Consider the following 249-nt stretch of genomic DNA (forward strand, 5'->3'; position numbering starts at 1 on the left):
TCTTTCTTTCTTTCTTTCTTTCTTTCTTTCTTTCTTTCTTTCTTTCTTTCTTTCTTTCTTTCTTTCTTTCTTTCTTTCTTTCTTTCTTTCTTTCTTTCTTTCTTTCTTTTTCTACCTTAAACACAGTTCACTCTGAAGCTCACAGATTGTACCACAATAGGTCCCTGCTCAAGCTCCACGTCAATGGTAACTATTTCTTTTTGGAAGAGCAACCCTGAAGGTCTTCCCCTCACAGCTTGATGGGTTTTT

The sequence above is a fragment of the Petaurus breviceps genome, unplaced genomic scaffold, assembly GCF_028583685.1.
Source record: "Petaurus breviceps papuanus isolate PSGF00001 unplaced genomic scaffold, PetGlider_PUasm1.0 174, whole genome shotgun sequence".
NCBI lineage: Eukaryota > Metazoa > Chordata > Mammalia > Diprotodontia > Petauridae > Petaurus > Petaurus breviceps.